Source organism: Mizuhopecten yessoensis, unplaced genomic scaffold (genome assembly GCF_002113885.1).
Source record: "Mizuhopecten yessoensis strain PY_sf001 unplaced genomic scaffold, ASM211388v2 scaffold8841, whole genome shotgun sequence".
Lineage (NCBI taxonomy): Eukaryota > Metazoa > Mollusca > Bivalvia > Pectinida > Pectinidae > Mizuhopecten > Mizuhopecten yessoensis.
The window spans coordinates 13776-36771 of NW_018407749.1; the positions used below are offsets into that span (position 1 = coordinate 13776).

The 22996-nt window shown below is 35.3% G+C and overlaps 1 protein-coding gene across 3 annotated transcripts in view; it reads left to right on the top strand.

The window, feature by feature from the left end:
• The first annotated feature begins 360 nt into the window (after positions 1 to 360).
• LOC110456784 (beta-1,3-galactosyl-O-glycosyl-glycoprotein beta-1,6-N-acetylglucosaminyltransferase-like) overlaps positions 361 to 22996 on the top strand; it is a 38388-nt gene continuing 15752 nt past the window's right edge. The window contains exons 1-2 of one of the 3 annotated variants that reach the window (XM_021507745.1): positions 361 to 541; positions 4212 to 4323. The gene's annotated coding sequence lies outside the window, so the exon portion shown is untranslated. Of the gene's footprint in view, positions 542 to 4211; positions 4324 to 10062; positions 10168 to 22996 lie in introns of those variants that run through there. The other 2 variants (XM_021507742.1, XM_021507743.1) reach the window with 2 other exon arrangements.

The window sequence follows — 22996 nt, forward strand, 5'->3', positions numbered from 1 at the left end:
TATAACTTATCAACTAGGGAAATAATACAAATGTACATAGAATTAGATTCAAAACCAGAAGTAACTAATTCTATAAAAAATAATTATGGCGGTGATCCCCTTCCATATTTTGACACCTATTTGGATATTAAATGTTAAGTTGGCTTGCTATCCAATAGCTCAATATACTCCCTCATCCCTAATTCTGTACCCCCCCCCCCCCTCACACATACACACACACACACATGCATATATATAACTTAAGTCAGCATATCCCCTTCAGTAAACCATTTAAACGTCAGTAGTGTAGAGCTTATAGACTAACCTGTAATCCTGTACATTGTAAACGATGTTAGTAATGTGTATGTGTGTGTGCTTGTGTTCGCACCGGGAAGGAAATTCAGCCACTCGAACTCATTCAAAACAGAGCATGAAAACGTCCGCGGTACACAACAGATTGACACACAGAGTGGTCCTATACTTTCAGACGTACACAACAGATTGACACACAGAGTGGTCCTATACTTTCAGACGTACACAGAGAGAAGATTGTTGATACACGGTAGGAAATTACTTTTTACATTTCATCATGATAACACTGTATTCAATAACTTTAACCATTCCGAGTTTACAGGGAGGCGTACAACTCGTGTTATTATGTATGTAGCCTCAGAGTCACTTAATAGCATGTAAGAGAACAGGAAATTATATACATCGTCGACTCATCATTAGTGCTGCAAGTCCACTTTGACCTCTTGACTACTCTATCCATCCTTTGTCCAAACACAACTTGTTATGTTATATAATGTAAACTCGTCTGGAGTAGGACTGCTGGGTACACTTAAACGTAGTCGTTGTAAATAGACATTGCAGTATGGAAAACGTCATCATCAGACCCAAGATTCACATTAAAGGAAAAGAAATCAATATAGCAGAGCTATAAGGAAAATTTACTTCAATTCAGATTTCTTTATGGAAGTAAGGTATGTGTCCTTCAATTAAGCATAATTCATGAAATTTAGGCCTTGAACTGCTCTGATTAAAACACGAAACTTTTGACTAAAACTTAATATCATTTGGAAACGCACTATACACATTGACACAATGGATTTTTCCATAATTAATCGTCTTATATACCAATATACTTACATTTGTGTTGCAGTCCGTTTAGATAACAATATCAACTCAAAATGTTGTTATGTTTCAATAAAAGCAAGCGTGTAGTAATATCAACAGTACTACATGTACCGTTATATGACATCTGACCTCACTATGTAAACACAACAGTCACCGCCCCCAACCAAAAACACCCCGAGCTTTTTTAATCTGTGTTAACAACTAAGATATGATCAACAGGAAATCACACTGTTTAAGTAAATAAGGGTGCTGAAACGGTTTTGAATCAAGACACATCATGTTTATGTCGGGCCATCGAAGTGAGTCTACTATTAGATCCTATAACAGGTCATTTTCAACAGAACAGAAACAGGAGATCCCAGAGGGATCTTGCCACCCACCATCGTATCATCTTCATTAGTTCTATGTCAGTTTGATCTTTACTCTTCTTTTTTCTTATCTGTTTGATCAGTTTTTGCCTGTCTGCCATTTTAATCCGTCTTTTGATCAACTTCGAAAGGTAACATGCTCAACTAAGGACCAAATGAAAATCTTCATATCAAATGTGATATGCATAACTAAGAATCAAGAGGAACCATATGTACAATCTGAGAAAGATCCCTCCAATACTTTTTATAGCACTAATACAAATTTTACCCCCAAATTCAATATGGCCACCTGCCGGCTATCTTGGTTTTCCAATCATCCCCAAAATTCAAAATGCATAACAAGGGACCACAGGGAACCTATATGTGAAATTTCAGAAAGATCCTTCCAGTACATTATGAGAAATAGCGCTAAAAATTTAACTCTTAAATTCATGATGCTGCCTGTCGGCCATCTTGGTGTTGTGATCAGTCCCAAAAATTGATATGCATAACTAGGGACCATGAGGAACCTTTATGTGAAATTTGAGAAAGATCTTTCCGGTACTTAGTTCTGAGATATAGCGCTAACAAACTTTAACTCTAAAATTCAAGATGGCTGCGTTTTGACCATCTTGGTTTAGTGATCAGTCACAAAATAATAGCGCTAACAAGAATTGTTTAAGGACGGACGGAATGGTGCAATCACGGAATGCCCTACGGACGACGGACCACGGACGTAGGGTGATTTGATTAGCCCACCATCTGATGATGGTGGGCTACAAATCGCTGCCCTCTACACTAGATTCCGTTGCAAGTGGCCAAGCAGGTCAAATCATTCCGGCTCGTCGGCCAGTCCCCTCAGCGACAGTAACACTAACACATGCCGAATGCTCGAACAATGGGCTAGTCCCGTTGTCAGTCGGTCGATACAATGATTCAGTCGACAGAGTCTTTTAAATCGTCATCTGGTTTCTGAGGAAACTACACATTCCTCAGGTACACTTTCAGTGTTCATTCACTCAGCTCGTTGACATTTCAACCGCATCGTGACATGATGAGCTTAGCCGCTGTACAACCGTTGTTTATCGGTCAGCTACCTTCGCGAACACGGACTGACTGTTTGTAACTAAAATATTTTACATGGTTTTCAAATTAAAATCTATTGTCAATTTTAAAGATAACCAATGCTTTTAAACATGCTGGTATACAAATTAAATTATTTAAAATGTGCAAAGTGGAACTATATGGGTTTTTTTTCAACTGTGTGTTTCGTCACCATTCACAACGCATCATCTTTTCCGCGAAAAAAGGCTGTTCAATTAATTGGTTTTCAGGACGGCGTTGTTGTTTTTTTACGTGAAAAACCCTTCTTTTTCTTAATTTCAAATAATGAAAGTGAATGTAATAGAACGTAAATATAAGGTTTGAAATGCATGTTTCATCTGAGGGTATGTAACACAGTTCCGTTCAAACATATTCCATGATGCGGGTTGTCGACAGTCACTCTACGGAGTGACCACATGTACCTAGTTCAATGCAGGTGTGTTTAACCCCTGGTCATTCCGACTCATAACAGTTTATTATAAAAGAAACTTAATATACCATTTACCACAGAACATATTTTGTTATTGAGAAACTGTATTAAAGGAACTAAAACGAAAGAACAGTGTTCTACGAAAAACCTCCTCCGCTATTTTTTTTTTTTTTTAATGACTAGTGGAAGAAAACCCACTGTACACTGCAATCACTTCTATCAGAGTTCTCTCCCTTACTGTATACCTCTACATGTGTATCGAAATAGGTGACCGATGTGCCCCGCCCGGAATCGTGGTTTTGTCTTTGATGTCATCTTCTTAAAGTACAGTGAGGAAGACAACATTTATCTCCTATCCCTATCACAACACTCTAACCTTCTTTTTCGGCGGTGTCTCCATGCCCAAGCCCCCACCTCAGATTTTTTTCTTTTTCTCCGTTATAGAGAGTGAGATTGGTGGATCCTGACCCCAAAGACCCGCCTGGATTCGCAGAAATCTCATAAAAACTATCTGGTCGTCATACTGAATGGCAATACGCGAAATATATATTTTTGCTCTGATAACTACATATATTATTCACACCAGTTATACAATGCAGTATATTTCGTAAATGTCAAACTTGTCTGAATAATTAATCTGCATTGATTGGTACATAACGACATTGATGTGTGACAAAATTGTATACGTATCACTCGGAAATGTGATTTTGATTATGATTATGAACTATGATATCCTCTAACATCGATTTCTCTTGTGTTAGGCTATGTGCATACGATTCCCATACATATTCAAAACTGCTAGTTATCTGTTAGCTGTCAGGTACGTCAATCGAAAAACCGGCTATTTAATGAATATCTGTAGTCTTTCCATGAGGTTATGAATTAAGTAGGTCTTGAAACCAATTCATTGGACTGAAAAACTATCTTGTTGTATTTGTCTTGAGATCAACGTTTCAACCGATGAGATCGATCAAAACAATATTCAGTTCAAACTTCATCTTAACCCCTTTGTTATAACTGGGAATCGGGTAAGTCTACGATTAAGCTGTTTGTATCGAGTGCAAATCTACTTGTAAGATGTTAAAATATAGCCCATCGCTGGATATTTGTTGTTGCGGAACATATCGAAAATAATTGATTCTAAATTCAACATTTGTATTGCACAAAAAGACAGTACACGTGCGTACTTTCTATTGTCAATATTGCTATTTCAGTCAATATGCCAAAAACCTTGCTACTGTTGCAGCGGATTAACACTGTCTAAACAGTGTGAAAATAGCCACAAATTCATACGCACGGGAACTGCTAATCTGGTCGATTTCACAGGTAAACAGATACCATTTGCTTGTTTCAATGTCCAACTTGAGCAACAATGAAATATGATAGGTTGAAGCGAGGATTAAAAGAAAAATGTTTACAGCACACTGTGCTATATTACACAATGACATATGATATAAAAATGGTTATAGTTCATGAACAATATCAATTACCACTGTTTATCTCGTTTCACAAAAATCATTTGTCAGTTGAAGTTCTTTATGTCTGACGTCACAAGATTACACTCATCTTTCTGCGAGAGCGAATGTGTTCGTTCACACACCAAACTGTCTGCGAAGATGTCAGATAAAGACAATTGGAATCCATCTATGTATTTCAGGCGTATACGGTACTGGTCAACTTGGGACGGCACCAGTTTCTTTTAGAAAAACTTTCATCTGTAATTTGCTTATTTAAAGCAAAATATGGATAAGCTATTGACTAAAATGCATGCATTTTATTTTTTGGTTGATAATGTTGCTCCTGTATTGAACTTCTTATTCAAGCAAGTGACTAAAGTGCGTGGATTGTATTATTATGTTGATACTGTTGCTCCTGTATTAAATTTCTTATTCAAGCAAGTGACTAAAGTGCGTGGATTGTATTATTATGTTGATACTGTTGCTCCTGTATTGAACTTCTTATTCAAGCAAGTGACTAAAGTGCGTGGATTGTATTATTGTGTTGATAATGTTACTCCTGTATTGAACTTCTTATTCAAATTACTCCGAGTAATACTGACAAAACCTGACAAATATGTTACGTGTTTTTTAGATATTCATCAATATGTGAGGCACAACTCTCAATGGTATCTTTGGTTGTCAGTTTTTTAGATTATCAATAGATAGGAATTTAGATTTTTTTTTCAGAAACGTGTTCATCTACGGCGTGAGTAGAAAATCATGGCCTTTTTATCCCACAGCTTATACTTAGGCCTACTAATGTAGGGGTAGCAAACAGAATTTGGGAATTTCTTTTGCGTGACTGTCATCAAACTTAGGTCACAGAAGAGAACGAAATTGGCATGCTGTTTCAGCCCAACAGCTAGAGTCGCTATCCTCTCTTGCCTTCGTTCCCTTTCATTTACGGGAATTTATTATTTAGTTGTTTCTGTAAAACATATTGAGAAAGTTATCACACAATTTGTGTGTAACTAAGGTGTGGTTGATGTTCTAATATCTAATAAGAACCATCGTGTGTTATGTTTAAATACATACAGGTAAATGGAAGTGTTATGTTATAAGAATTCATATAAGTGTAGTCGACAAGTGTGATGATTTGGTTTGTTTGTGCTTTACCTCCTGTTAACAGCTATGGTCATTTAAGGACGAATCTAGTTTTGTGGTGGAGGAAAATCGGACACCCAAAGAAAATTCACCGACCTGAGAACAAGTGTTATGTATTAAGTGAATTGTTGTTGTGCTTTTTCAAAGGCCATGTCGACATTTAGTCCTTAGTTTAATATGTCAACAGCTTTATAAACGTTGTTGCTATTATTTTATTATGTTATATTACAAAAGCATCATTTAATGAGCCAACCAGGTCAATGCGGTACGCCTAGCATATCAACTTTGTCTTTTTCAAATATAATACCGTCACACGGTTATAAGCTTTCCACGGAGTCTATGTAAAATTGAATGGAATTATCAATATTAAAAGGGGATTATGTACTGGTTTGTATCGGTATTTTGTAAGTTTAGTTATATGGATATTTCGCAAGCGTCATAGTTCGACAGGAAATCATGTTTTTATCAATGGCGAGCTTTTCGGTACGGGTATGGAGTGAATGTACCAGAAGGGGGAATTCGTCAAAGTACGGAATGTGAACTGTTAACTCATGACCTCGAGTGAATCAATCAATCAAGTTGTTTATATGAAGCAACATTCAAATAATCTTAAACAGAATAAAGTTGATATTATGATCCACGTGCACCTATATTTGTATATATTCATAAATTGTTAATGTATAATGGCGTGTAAATCGACTTCATTTTATGCTATATTACCATTGTATCGTTTATCTTAAGCATTTACATATCTAATAAATCAAAAATTCCTTAATACCTCAATTTAATTTTGTTTCACAATGATTAAAACATGAAACATTATGCAAGAATTCAATATCTCTCAGTGACACGTTTAAACAAAATATTTTCATTACAAAATAAACGTGTCTTAATGTTGTGATTGTTAATTTAAATTGATAATGTATACGTAGACTAAGTATTAATGTATACGTAGACTAAGTAATAATGTATACGTAGACTAAGTATTAATGTATACGTAGACTAAGTAATAATGTATACGTAGACTAAGTAATAATGTATACGTAGACTAAGTATTAATGTATACGTAGACTAAGTATTAATGTATACGTAGACTAAGTATTAATGTATACGTAGACTAAGTATTAATGTATACGTAGACTAAGTATTAATGTATACGTAGACTAAGTATTAATGTATACGTAGACTAAGTATTAATGTATACGTAGACTAAGTATTAATGTATACGTAGACTAAGTATTAATGTATACGTAGACTAAGTATTAATGTATACGTAGACTAAGTATTAATGTATACGTAGACTAAGTATTAATGTATACGTAGACTAAGTATTAATGTATACGTAGACTAAGTATTAATGTATACGTAGACTAAGTATTAATGTATACGTAGACTAAGTATTAATGTATACGTAGACTAAGTATTAATGTATACGTAGACTAAGTATTAATGTATACGTAGACTAAGTATTAATGTATACGTAGACTAAGTATTAATGTATACGTAGACTAAGTATTAATGTATACGTAGACTAAGTATTAATGTATACGTAGACTAAGTATTAATGTATACGTAGACTAAGTATTAATGTATACGTAGACTAAGTATTAATGTATACGTAGACTAAGTAATAATGTATACGTAGACTAAGTATTAATGTATACGTAGACTAAGTATTAATGTATACGTAGACTAAGTAATAATGTATACGTAGACTAAGTAATAATGTATACGTAGACTAAGTATTAATGTATACGTAGACTAAGTATTAATTGTGCATCATTATTTTTGTTCAAACACATCAAATGTCGTTAGATCCACTGTGTGGTCGTAAGGCCGCTGGTTTCATCGTCCGTATTATATACCACCGAATACACCGATGTTTACGTGCATGTTTAATTGAAAAATACCCCCTATTTTAATAATACAGCATATTAATAATGGTTTGTGTCTTCTGTATTGTATACATTAGTAACTGCTTTCCACATCTCCCAACTAAATGATTTCCGTGGATTTATTCTATTCGTATGATACAGTGAATTGTCACATATAAAGTAAAACCGAAACGAAACCCACAGTACATGTAAACGAAATATCGACCCATTTTCGAAATAAGAACATTCGAACTAAATAACTAAAGAAAATGAGATAGGGTTAGTTGATTACCTGGATCCCTGTAATTTGTGTAAATCAAGTATATTGTTGATTTGTATTGAACCCCTAAGATTAGATGCTCGCGGAGTAGGCATATTTACATATAAAGGATAACAAGAAATAAGAACATTTCGAATTAAAGAAAATGAGATACGGTTCGCCGATTACCTGTTAGTTATGTAAATTAAGCATACTGGTGATTTGTATTGAACACATAAGATCAGAAGCTCGGAGTAGGCATATTTACATATAAAGGATAACAAGAATCTTCTATCCTATCTGAACCCTATTCACAAGGGGAATCTCAAAACGAGACATATAGCGTTTGTTTGTCTCCTCACCGTTTTATTAACGTTAAGTGGATATTGATCAATATACAGTTCGTGTTATTGACTGTTGCGGAGAGTGACATTAACCTCATATATCGGGCACGTATTTGATATCTACAGCGGCCGATCAATTTAGAGAAACCTATTATATTTAATAGTTTTACAACCATGTGTCGCCAATCAACAGTAAATTCAACGCAAAATAATTGGGGGGAACCGACGATTTCTGAAAGATAGATAACTCATTATCTGATTTTAACTACCGTCTAATCTATTAGTCTTGTGAAACAACGTTTCGGTGAGTACTTTATGAATATTCAACAAAGTTGCATATTTTTTTTTTTTTACATTAAACTTTAATGGGAATGTGAGGCGGATGGATATCATTATTCGTATTTACTATTATATGTCAGTACATTAATTATCGGCCCAGGCCCTGGTCATGTATATTCATGCCAACTAAGTCCCATAATGATAGGCATATATAGCTACTAGTTTAGACCCGTAGAAATTGACAAAAAATTGAAACCTTTTTAATAGAAAGTGAATTTTATAGTATAGTTCGGCAAAATTTAACTGAAATCCACATTGAGAATTAAAATTGACTGTCCGAATTCAAAATATACACGAAATGTTGCTAGAAGTATCTTTGGGAGGTAAATAATATTTTATTGTATATTAAAAAAACTGTTTACCACATAATGATTTCTAGGCAATACTTGTTAAAAATGAGAGAAAAAAGGAGAAGAAATGAAAATGTTCAATATTGCTGAAAAGGAGTTGACTGTCATTTCAAAATGACCACCACAAATAGCGAATTTTGTTTTCAAAGCAAACATATAAGCGGGTTGACTTTAATTATAAAATGACCTAAATCTTTCAAATAGAAATGTTAATTAAGTTTTACATGGATGTTATCTTGATGTCATTGTGACCTCACTTTGACAAAATATAATTTACTTATGAATTAGATGAACCGTCTATATATTATTAACGCGTTAAGAACGTACATTGTTATTTCCATAGTTGTGAAGTGCCCTACTCCCCTAAAAACTGTTCTTAATTGTATATACACTATATTTATCTATGCTGGTATTGGTTCCTGAACTACATAGCATCCTTTCGGAGGGATTTAAAACAGCGCAGAAAGCTCACGTCTGTTTCTTCAGAGTTAAAAACAGTTTAATAAACAAGGTCTGCAAGAAGACGAAGAACAAGAATAAACATAACGAAATCAACAGGAATATCATCCGAGATAGGCATTCCTGATAAAGATGTACAATCAATAATGCGGTTGGTAATGTTAAAGGGAGTCTACAACACTACTAATACTAGTTCTAACCGGTTAATAAGGATACACACATCCATTGAAAGAGTATGTATAGTTTTCCCCCAATGTGCTGCTCGTCTTAAAACTCACTTTGAATTGGATTAGATGCAGTAAGATACTGTCTTTTAAGGAGAATTTTCCCTTATGTGTAGGTAAAATTATAATACCAAGTTTTGAATGAATTAATGCTTTTGTAATGGGTAAACTGAGTAAACAAACAAGGGTAAGGAGAGTAGGGGAAGTGGGGTATAGTACTTAGGCGTAGGGGACATAGCACTTAGGCGTAGGGGACATAGTACTTAGGCATAGGGGGATAGGTGGTGCTGATTAACAAAGCATTACCAATGTATTGACGCGAAAGGTAGCGAAATCAATATTTAGTACTACCCACTGTATCATAACGACCTCAAAGATAAGCCATATTTCTGATTATCGATTAATTATACCGAAACACCGGTACTTTATTACTTATATGTATCAAACGTCACACACTGCTCACACAGACAGCACACTTACCATTCCATAACATTGGGAAGAAGGCACATGTGTTGTGCGTTAACAAACGATAGGGTATGGCGACTACACAGCAATGTGAATCGCAGAGAACATTGATCAATACCAGTATCCCCACACTCATCCAGACACAGTATATGTGTATGGCAAGCTTGTGAATGCCACTGTGTTTCAGAGGATGGGTGACCGCTCTATGGTTTCTTGGCCTGTGTTTGGAAGTATAAGACAATTTTATGCAATCGTAAGTAATCTTATACATTATGAATATGGTGTTGCTTAATAATTATATATTTCTTTAGTAGATTTTAACGTAAACACCCGATATATCCTGTACATATATCTATTATTTAAATGTATGTTGACGCTATGCTGGGTTTTAATACAGAGTTGAGATATGCATGAAATTCCATTGGGTATGTTCATCAGATCTAATTTGAAATACGTATATCACATTTCATGTAATCAAAATTACAATACATGTAATATACACGTCAGTCACATTACATGTAATATACACGTCAGCCACACATGTAATATACACGTCAGACATTAAACATGTAATATACACGTCAGACAAATATTCAACAAAGTTGCATATAGTCACACTACATGTAATATACACGTCAGTTACACTACATGTAATATACACGTCAATCACACTATATGTAATATACACGTCAGCTACACTACATGTAATATACACATCAGACATTATACATGTGATATACACGTCAGTTACACTACATGTAATATAAACGTCAGTAACACCATGTGTAATATACACGTTAGCTACACTACATGTAATATACACGTCAGTCACACTACATGTAATATACACGTCAGTCACACTACATGTAATATACACGTCAGTCACACTATATGTAATATACACGTCAGCTACACTACATGTAATATACACGTCAGTCACACTACATGTACTATACACGTCATACATTATACATGTAATATACACGTCAGTCAAACTACATGTAATATACACGTCAGTCACGTTACATGTAATATACACGTCAGTCACACTACATGTAATATACACGTCAGACAGTATACATGTACTATACACGTCAGTCACACTTCATGTAATATACACGTCAGACATACTACATGTAACATACACGTCAGTCATACTACATGTAATATACACTTCAGACAGTATACATGTACTATAAACGTCAGTCACACTTCATGTAATATACACGTCAGACATACTACATGTAACATACACGTCAGTCATACTACATGTAATATACACTTCAGACAGTATACATGTACTATAAACGTCAGTCACACTTCATGTAATATACACGTCAGACATACTACATGTAATATACACGTCAGTCATACTACATGTAATATACACTTCAGACAGTATACATGTACTATACACGTCAGTCACACTTCATGTAATATACACGTCAGTCATACTACATGTAATATACACGTCAGTCACACTACATGTACTATACACGTCAGTCTCACTTCATGTAATATACACGTCAGACATACTACATGTAATATACACTTCAGACAGTATACATGTAATATACACGTAAATCACACTACATGTAATATACCCGTCAGTCATACTACATGTAATATACCCGTCAGACATACTACATGTAATGTACACGTCAGTCACACTACATGATATATACCCGTCAGTCATGCTACATGTAATATTCACGTCAGGCAGTATACATGTACTATACACGTCAGTCTCACTTCATGTAATATACACGTCAGACAGGATACATGTAATATACACGTCAGCCAGTATACATGTAATATACACGACAATCACACTACATGTAATATACCCGTCAGTCATACTACATGTAATATACACTTCAGACAGTATACATGTAATATACACGTAAATCACACTACATGTAATATACCCGTCAGACATACTACATGTAATGTACACGTCAGTCACACTACATGATATTTACACGTCAGTTATGCTACATGTAATATACACGTCAGCCACACTACATGTAATATACACGTCAGACAGAATACATGTAATATACACGTCAGACAGGATACATGTAATATACACGTCAGACATTATATATGTACTATACACGTCAGTCACACTTCATGTAATATACACGTCAGACATTATACATGTAATATACACGTCAGACATACTACATGTACTATACACGTCAGTCTCACTTCATGTAATATACACGTCAGACATTATATATGTACTATACACGTCAGTCATACTACATGTAACATACACGTCAGTCATACTACATGTAACATACACGTCAGTCATACTACATGCAATATACACTTCAGACAGTATACATGTATTATACACGTCAGTCACACTTCATGTAATATGCACGTCAGTCACACTACATGTACTATACACGTCAATCACACTAAATGTAATATACACGTCAGTCAAACTACATGTAATATACACGTCACTCACACTACATGTAATATACACGACAGTCACACTACATATTATATACACATTATACATGTAATATACACGTCAGTCACCTTACATGTAATATACACGTCAGACATACTACATGTAACATACACGTCAGTCACACTACATGATATATACCCGTCAGTCATGCTACATGTAATATTCACGTCAGGCAGTATACATGTACTATACACGTCAGTCTCACTTCATGTAATATACACGTCAGACATACTACATGTAATGTACACGTCAGTCACACTACATGTAATATACACGTCAGTCACACTACATATTATATACACGTCAGTCACACTACATGTAATAATATACATACATGTCAGTCACACTATACACGTCATTCACTACAATAGACATTTTGCTGTACAGGCATGATATAACATTTGATCCATGTTAATTTAGATCTGTTTTTTTCTAACATTCTCATTGGTTGAACCACAACTACGGGAATGTTGATGAATTGTGATGTTTGAATCGGTTTTCTATTTTTTTGAAACATCAGGTTTATGTCCCCTTTATGACGTCACTTCAATTGAAACGTCACAATGCTCTCTGCAAACGCAGTTCTTTCCTCTTGATGATTTACTTACAACTTTTCAATTTTATCAATGATAAAACATCATGTTAATTTCATATCTAATATACCAATTAAGGTGCTCTATTTCGGTGAATATGTGGTTCTATATGGACATGGACATGTGACATTGACCTCGACTTCGCCTCGATCGAATTCGCTTTCTCAAGTTCATATAACCGCACGGTCATCCCAACAAGGGTATATAATTGTTAAGAATTGGTAACGTATTATGAAAAACGCTACAGTAACACATGAAATAATTTTCGAAATTCAATAGGAACCATAAAAACCACGAATATTTATACACAGCGAAAATTTCACGATATTAAGTATATACATAGCTACCCCTCTGGCGATAATCTTTCGTGAAGGAAATTGGGTATTGTACTGCAGAGCTTTCAAATATCGACGTACGACTGTTTGATTACACATGGTGTTATTAAATATGTGGATATCGAAATCACAGCCACCTTAATATAGCGAGAGAATATACTGTATTCTTCTCAAGACGAAATGGGGCGGTTTTCACAAATCCATAGCCTCTGGATTTAATTCGAGTTGAAGGACAGTTGATATAAGTGTTGTACTGACATGCATGGAAGCAATATCATTTGTTTCTTTAAAAATATATGTTATACCCCCCAGATATCTCTAACATATGTAGGGAAGCGGTACTTTCATGAACCCTCCGAAGTATATTTTTGACTCCCAAAAAAGAGATTTGATTCATAGGTTGGAAAGGGAGGTCCTTTTGACGTGTGGTTAGACACTCCAAATTTCAATGGAAACGATATCTGACTTCCGAAATTACCATAAAGGTCAAGGGTCAAATAAGCCCAGGTTAGTCAGACGTCAGAAACCTTTGCTAGATTGCGTTCAAAACCCGATATCTTCATCAAATACATATGTCGTATTAGTAGTCCCCATCGATAGGGGCTTTCGTGTCGATTAATACTGCTCTTCACACCTTCCTCTCCTCAGACATGAATTTCAACATTTTAACAAAACAGTATTCCTAAATGTAATCTGTTCGTTTTCATTGTTTATCTTACATGATCTGAACAAAAGCCTTTTCAGATCTTTATTGGAATGTATTTCGAGGAACGTACAGAAAACATCTCTTATTAAAGAAGTACTTTTATAGGGAGGTAGATTAACAATAGCTAGTCGGGATAAACCTTGCGTGCCTAGAATGTTACTTTGATCTTAAGGAGGACCTTTGTTTTATAATTTATAGGTAAAACTATTTACAGGTATATCTTATAAGCAGAAAGTTCAACATTTAAGAATGTTTTTAATGTTTAAGTTAATACAAGACTTGAAGAATTTAGTCTTCATTCGCTTTTTAAAACGATTATATTGTTTCACTGGGCGTTGTCGCTGTGATTTTTCAAGCCAGAGATTAGCACGCCTCTTGCGAGCTCTACATGTAGCACGTCTCTGTCAAACCTAACGCTGATTGATGTACGTGTAAGTCTGTACTTTGTCACTCACTGTCAACACACAATTCACAGGGCGATACTGATAACGGATAAAGACATTGTTATCATCGGTCACCCGGCCAACAGTGATGCAACCAACGTTAAAGTGATAAAGGCGATATCACCTCGCTCAATACACACCACATACACCAGATTGATTTCTTATCAGGTCAGTAAAAACGTTAGGCAAAACATTATTACATTACTACACTCTCATATATATCAACTATGAATAAATAAAGCAAAGTATGAGAAAATGTCATATAATTTATAAATAAGCATGTTAGCAATGGACCGGTAGTTGACCCTCAGGGAACACGGGTTAATAAGTCAACCTGATCAACAGCTTCGAAACTGTTACTTTTCAAATATGTTAAAATTTCACCTTAAAATAAATAGCTATCTTTCTTAGAAAAGTACCTAGCGATACACCTCCTAATGGGCAAAAAGAGTGATTGTAAAACTTCAGGTAGCGACAGGATTAAAATCATTCACTTCTATTCCATTTAACTTGTATAGTGTAAACATATTTTTCCTATTGGAATAAGTCTAACCCCATGTGAACGATACCGCAAGGAACTTGGTATATATATTGACTCTTTAAGTAATGAAACTGTTAACAAAAACATACTTTTTAATCAATAATAATTACTAGAATTAATGCATGTTCTGATATTCGAAACAACATGGTGGTTTGAAAACTTCAGCTTGATTATTTTTATATAAACATTAATTGATAAGACAAATCTTTCCTTCCTGAAAGCATAATGCATATTATTTTAAAGGTGGAAATTCTGTAAGTATGCAAGCACAATTTAACATACTCAAAATCGAAAAATAATTTTCGTGAACTATCTCCCTTAACAATGTTAAATATTCAGCCTATTGAATTCAATCCCTTTGTGATATCCTTTAAGATGCAATGGAGTAGAAATATGGAAATCCCTATTGCTGTTTTCGGAAGGGTTAAATTAAGGAATGTTTCATAAAAAAATATCCAAAGTTTTACCTAATAAACTCATTGTCTAAGTTATTAATTGCAGACGGTAGCTTCATGCGAGTACTAAGAAGTTTTAAATTGTACACGGATATCTAGTTTTCACGTGATCATGTACGTAATAAGATTTGGTGGAATGCTATACAATATTCATAGGTTTCATAATGGAGAAAGTGTGTTTTGGGGTTAGATCAGATGACGGAGTTTTAGCTCCAATTGATTTAAATTCTAGTAAACCACTACGTTTGTGTGGTATCTGTTACCGTCTATTTTAATGGATCCCTAAACATGAGACAATGTCTGCAGGGCCCAACTATTGACTTTTCTATTGTCTACTCAGTTCAGCTTTCTTTAATGTAATTTGTTTATCTAGTCTATCGATGTGCGGACGTGTTAATAGGCAATCGAGATGAAATTGATTAATGAATCAATCAACAAACGAATTAATTAAATACTAGTAGTTCATCAATTGATCGATCTTATTTATCTTAATTTCCTCGAACGATCTTCGCCGTAGGTGATGTGTAAATAAATATACTAGTACTCGTGTATTTCATATCGTGAGAGAGACCTGAACAACGGAACAATAATCCATCATACCATGTTCGCAATGTTGCCCTAAAAATGCCACCGACATTAACAGGATATCCCCTGCAAACCTTAATAGTGGGTATGAAAACATAGAAACATCAGTGTTTGCTTTGTTTCAACACATTATGTATTAAATCAAGGTTAAGATGTATACGTCACGTGATTCAGATGGGTTGCTCGTGAACTCTTAAGGTGCTCTGTTAGTGGTCACATTCAAAAAGTGACATGAATCTTTTCGATCCTATCCCAACGGACAGTTAGCATTAAACCGTTTATATTACCATAACATTTCGTTTTTACATAGTAAAATTGAAGTGGAATCGTGACGTGCTAAGCTGAAATAGGAGACGACATGTCTATTACATACGAAATGCTAAAAATACATGTTCGAGTCATTAGCACTATGTAGTTTTTTTAAACGTTCAGGCAACATAACATGGAGTATACGCTATCGGTGGCTAGTTACTTAATTAATCATTGGAGTGATGCCGTATGTGGCTCTTTTTGTACTCAGTGGAAGTATGCGATGTTCAAAAATTATACGAATGCGTATTCTTACAAATGCTTTCATGTTTGGATTAGTACCGATCAACTGTTATGATCAATTTTGAGATCCATGGAACTAGTGACAAAAGTGGCCAAAAATCGTTGGAACCGTTTGCACTCTTGCACTGTTAACAATAGTAAAACGTAGTAGCCCGTTGCTTAGTAAAGCTTTTATTACGTCATCGTGTGAAGATATGTTGATTAATTGTAATGAAAAACAAAGACAATTACTGTATAATTGATATTGGTAATAAGCTACCGATCAGGATCTGAAGAATGAAAAGCGTTTGATGCCGTCTTTAAAACCTTCTCAAGGGATGAATATATAATTCACCAATTCTAGGCAGATTCTTGGAACTGGATCTCAATGGTCTGAGTAGCTCTCATTGGAATGTATATTCTTGTCACTATTTTGGTGTTGTCAATGTCTAATATGTATGGCAAGCCAACTTAACATTTATTCAAGGAGCAATGTCGATCCTGTATTTCAAAAAAAAAAAAAAGATATCTTATATAGCATATGAGATATCTTATATACTATATAAGATATCTTATATCGTATATAAGATATCTCATATAGTATATGAGATATCTTATATAATATATAAGATATCTTATATACTATATGAGATATCTTATATAGAAATTAAATGAAATGCTATATAAGATATCTTATATAATATATATGTTATATTTTATAGTGTATATAAGATATCTCATTTAATTTTCTATATAAGATATCTTATATAATATATAAGATATCTTATATAATTAAAGTTTCGTTACTAAATAAGATATCTTATATAGGAACGAGATTTTAACAAAATGTCGAAAATGAAGTCTCCCCGTCCGGAATATCTCGAGGATCTACGTAGGGACAGTAGGCTTGTTGTAACAACACGTGTTCCTGTCGCCGCCATTATGTCTGAGCCCACTTCAAGAGTGCGGGAAATGGCAGCCTCTGCTTTGGCCGCTATAAGAGAGACAAGGCGAGCTAGGCCTAGGGAAAATACAACATTCGTACCATCCCTCTCCGCCATTGCGCCCAATGCAATCCTGAATGTGCTCCGAATGATTCTCGAGGGAGAAATTAGTTTCTGGTTTTTAATGCCACGAAATCTCATTCTATATCAGATATCTTATATAGCAACGAGATTTCAATTATATAAGATATCTTATATAGCTATATGAGAATTCTTATATATTATATGAGATATCTTATATAGAAAATTAAATGAGATATCTTATATGCGATATAAGATATCTTATATAGTATATATGATATCTTATATACTTATATAAGATATCTCATTTAAATTCTGTATGAGATATCTCATATAGGATATAAGATATCTTATATATTATATAAGATATCTCATATAGTATATTAGATATCTCATATCGTATATAAGATATCTTATATAAGATATCAGATATCTTATATAATATATAAGATATCTTATATCCTATATGAGATATCTCATACAGAATTTTAATGAGATATCTTATATAAGTATATAAGATATCATATATACTATATAAGATATCTTATATCGCATATAAGATATCTCATTTAATTTTCTATATAAGACAGACAGGGACTCGAATAATTTGCATATAAGACATGCTATCAATTTATCTCCGCCGTTTAAAAGATGACTACTTAAAACGAACAAAACCCCACACATGTAATCTAAAATACACACAGACAAAAACATCGAGACACCCATATATACAAGCAAAACCTCTCTGACATCATTACACATACACTTACACGACTGGCATAGTAATAACACATACACTAACACGGCCTCACACTATTAGTACACATATACTTACACAACTGGCATACTCATTACACATACACTAACACTCCCTTACATCATCACTACACATATACTTACACGTTATCACGCTCTGACTACACATACACTAACACGCACTAACAAAATACACTAACACGCACTCACACTCTAACAACACATTCACTAACACGTCCTCACACCATTACTACACATATACTAACACGTCCTCACACAATCACTACACATATACTAACACGCCCTCACACCATCAGTACACATACACTAACACGTCCTCACACCATCACTACACATATACTAACACGTCCTCACACCATCACTACACATATACTAACACGTCCTCACACCATCACTACACATACACTAACACGTCCTCACACCATCACTACACATATACTAACACGTCCTCACACCATCACTACACATATACTAACACGTCCTCACACCATCAGTACACATACACTAACACGTCCTCACACCATCACTACACATATACTAACACGTCCTCACACCATCACTACACATACACTAACACGTCCTCACACCATCACTACACATATACTAACACGTCCTCACACCATCACTACACATACACTAACACGTCCTCACACCATCACTACACATATACTAACACGTCCTCACACCATCACTACACATACACTAACACGTCCTCACACCATCACTACACATATACTAACACGTCCTCACACCATCACTACACATACACTAACACGTCCTCACACCATCACTACACATATACTAACACGTCCTCACACCATCACTACACATACACTAACACGTCCTCACACCATCACTACACATATACTAACACGTCCTCACACCATCACTACACATACACTAACACGTCCTCACACCATCACTACACATATACTAACACGTCCTCACACCATCACTACACATACACTAACACGTCCTCACACCATCACTACACATATACTAACACGTCCTCACACCATCACTACACATACACTAACACGTCCTCACACCATCACTACACATATACTAACACGTCCTCACACCATCACTACACATACACTAACACGTCCTCACACCATCACTACACATATACTAACACGTCCTCACACCATCACTACACATACACTAACACGTCCTCACACCATCACTACACATATACTAACACGTCCTCACACCATCACTACACATACACTAACACGTCCTCACACCATCACTACACATATACTAACACGTCCTCACACCATCACTACACATACACTAACACGTCCTCACACCATCACTACACATATACTAACACGTCCTCACACCATCACTACACATACACTAACACGTCCTCACACCATCACTACACATATACTAACACGTCCTCACACCATCACTACACATATACTAACACGTCCTCACACCATCACTACACATATACTAACACGTCCTCACACCATCACTACACATATACTAACACGTCCTCACACCATCACTACACATATACTAACACGTCCTCACACCATCACTACACATATACTAACACGTCCTCACACCATCACTACACATATACTAACACGTCCTCACACCATCACTACACATACACTAACACGTCCTCACACCATCACTACACATATACTAACACGTCCTCACACCATCACTACACATACACTAACACGTCCTCACACCATCACTACACATATACTAACACGTCCTCACACCATCACTACACATACACTAACACGTCCTCACACCATCACTACACATATACTAACACGTCCTCACACCATCACTACACATACACTAACACGTCCTCACACCATCACTACACATATACTAACACGTCCTCACACCATCACTACACATACACTAACACGTCCTCACACCATCACTACACATATACTAACACGTCCTCACACCATCACTACACATACACTAACACGTCCTCACACCATCACTACACATATACTAACACGTCCTCACACCATCACTACACATACACTAACACGTCCTCACACCATCACTACACATATACTAACACGTCCTCACACCATCACTACACATACACTAACACGTCCTCACACCATCACTACACATATACTAACACGTCCTCACACCATCACTACACATACACTAACACGTCCTCACACCATCACTACACATATACTAACACGTCCTCACACCATCACTACACATACACTAACACGTCCTCACACCATCACTACACATATACTAACACGTCCTCACACCATCACTACACATACACTAACACGTCCTCACACCATCACTACACATATACTAACACGTCCTCACACCATCACTACACATATACTAACACGTCCTCACACCATCACTACACATATACTAACACGTTCTCACACCATCACTACACATACACTAACACGGCCTAACACCATCACTACACATACACTAACACGTTCTCACACCATCACTACACATATACTAATACGTCCTCACACCATCACTACACAAACACTAACACGTCCTCACATCATCACTACACATATACTTACACGTCCTCACACCATCAGTACACATACACTAACACGGCCTCACACCATCACTACTCATATACTAACACGTCCTCACACCATCACTACACATATACTAACACGCCTTAATACTTTGACGACACATACTTTAACACGTCCTCTAAATATGGATGTTAGTTTGTCTGTGGGATCACTGAAACATAATTATCATTGCTTATTGGACGTTTCAAGATTAAAAGAAGTATGCTTTATTCTAGCCTAGATAAGACGTAAATTGAGCTGCTATTTTTTCATTCGATCAATACATACGTAAGAACATTTTCTGTCCCTCAACATATATATTGATACCTATTTATTTGATTAGACAAGCTAAGAGAACTCTTTTTATAACCGACGAACGTGACTGATATTTATAACGGTACCTATCTGTTCCCACACTGTCGGAGATATTGCTTTATACAACGTCAATACTGTTATGGTAAAGAACGAGATAAAAGTATACTTGCTGTGCGTTTGATTAAAGTTTTCTCCGTCTAAGCGAAAATTTAACAATTGGGAGTAAATCATAAGGAAATTCACTAACACGCTTGTTTTTCGTTGTTATTAAATTGGGGTCTTTTGCTCTGATCTATTTATAAGGTTTAATGAGTGTTACATATGTCAGGACGAAAAAAGATGAATATATCTCCAGAATATATTTAGCTGAATTCATTACGACGAAGAAATATATTCCAGATGTGGTAGCTACACAACAAAGCCTGAGTTTATGAAGGGAAGATATTGCTTGTTAAAATATGCCCGCGAAGTGAATTCACCTTGACACCTGTTTTAGGGTTCTGTTCGCTGTTATCCTAGTGCATTATATATCTGAGGTCACTGTGAAGGGTACATGAACTAATTGAATTTCGTGTAACAGTTTTAAACAGTTATCAAGCACAACTGTATCCACTTAAGCCATGACCAGGTAGTTGTAACGTTTTCTCCGTCTACTTGGAATTTGACATCCTGGCCTGACAGACTTGGCGGATGATCCGTAGAGATAATTTTTACCACACAGACACTTATCGAATCATAGTAAAAGGACAAATAGTGAAATATGGGAAAATAGTTGATGATATGATCCTAGAAAAAACAGAAAATGAGAAAAGAAATAACAATAAATTATGAAACGCTTACTCGCTTTGTGTTATACGAACCATGAGAATACCGCCAGTAATAAACAGTGCTATCGATACTGTAGAAATGAGAAAAGTGACATTTTCTTGAAGGACTGAAAAGCAATCCCAAAATATAAACTGCCTAAAGCATTTAGATATTGAATTTGATTGAATTGTGTCCCGAAGTAGCATTTGACTTTGAATCCTTCGTGAGGTTAGTCACTAGGAATCTATCATCAAGGCATGTTGATAGAACGCTAGAAGTTTATTACAGTAATACACTTGCTACGTCACACTAAAACTGAAACCCTTTTGATATATTTTAGATACTAATGACATTTAATTTCAAAATTATGACTGTCACTTCAATTCTTCCACCTCCACTTTTCCACATCTTGACTTTGGTGATTGGAGACAATTTACACATTGTTTATTAAATCTTTCATTTGTACATGCTAACCGAAAAGAGAAAACGACGAATCGACGACATTTTAAAGAAGTTAAATATCGTTATTTCGCTGCGAAATACCAAAACCACCTGTAGTTTACATTTATTGTATGCCGTTCTAGCGTGTTGGCAAAATGAAAAAAACAAAAGGACGAGATATGTAACCAGAAACAACAAAAGTTGTGGGTCACTATTTGAACAAAATTATTTCGTATTCCCACTCGATGTAGAAATAAATAAAACATCATTTTTTCACGGTGGTATATAATTTGAATCCACGCGAAAACACAAAATGAACGAAATTCCACAAACAAGTCACCTTCATAAAATTCACATTATATACCTGATAATCGTCCATTGCAGTCATTTTGTCAGTCAACAAAATCCTTTTAGGGCCAGTTAGTTTAAAAATCTACCTAACCTTAGTGGATACGTGACGTTTTCATAATCAGTGAAGTCTTCTTATC